Raw genomic sequence first — 1,150 nt, 5'->3', positions numbered from 1 at the left:
TAAAGTACAATATTATACGAAATACTTGTACAGTTTTACAGTTTACACTATGGTAATTAAAGTAAATAGCCTTCTAAACCTTCACTGTACCAAGAAAATTTAGACCTGGGGGCAACAGCAAGAAATCTCCGATTAATACAATTATTTGTCTGTTCGTATAAGTAGTAGCCTGTATAGCCACTATAGCCAGTGGTCTGTGACAAATTGTCATAATTAAATTTGTTTGATCTCAAAAACAAAAAAGATGGGCAAAACACGAGTTCATCAAAAGCGTTACTTTTAGGAATTGAAAATATTTTTTATATTTTTCGTTGCTTATTGACAAACTATAATATATATATTATGTGTATATTATGTTCCGGGGGGAAGTGACCGGCCTTCGTCATGAAAGTATACCAAAAATTATGAAAAAATACCCTTAAAGAAAGGATAGAAAGGGTCTAACTTTTTCATTTTTTTAAGTTATGCGCAATTAATTTTTTTTTATCAAAACCAAACCTATCACACATTTGTTTATGTAACTTGAAAACTTTTCAACATTATAACGTAATTTTTTTTCATTTTAAAGCTATTTAATTGTCCTATTTAATTATAGGCTGACTGCTGATAGATACCTGCTTTTTTTAAATTAAAATTCATCAACCATACAAGCTTCACACTTTTATCTGATACTTAAGTTGTTGTACATGTTTTTTTCGACCTGCTCTAGCTCCCTCAATGTGATTCGATACCCATTATTTTTAAGAATTAATATAGGCAATTTTCTATATTATGTGCCGTGCGTGTCGTGTAAATATCTGCAAAGTGTGGGTAATTGAGTGTAAAATAAATAGCTGATTACTTTCTTACGTGAACGCACATGTCAATGACCGCGCTACACGTATATTAGGTAATTGTATTGTTTTTTTTTTTTTTTTTTGGTCAAAAGTATCAATATTTTGCGTATTGTATTAACCAACCTATTAATTTAATAAAGTTTCTGAAATCATTTGAGTTATGAAATTTACTCGAAAACAACTTTTTAACATTTTAAAATTCATTTTTTCACTTCAATATTATTAGCATTTTAATATTCTTAATATTTAAAATATATAAATCAAATGTTGAAGAGTTTGAAAGTTTAATTTTAAACAAGTGAATACGTTTTGAA

Source organism: Acyrthosiphon pisum, chromosome A2, assembly GCF_005508785.2.
Source record: "Acyrthosiphon pisum isolate AL4f chromosome A2, pea_aphid_22Mar2018_4r6ur, whole genome shotgun sequence".
Taxonomy (NCBI): Eukaryota; Metazoa; Arthropoda; class Insecta; order Hemiptera; family Aphididae; genus Acyrthosiphon; species Acyrthosiphon pisum.
The sequence above is the reverse complement of the archived record's forward strand: the minus strand, read 5'-3'. Positions refer to the sequence as shown.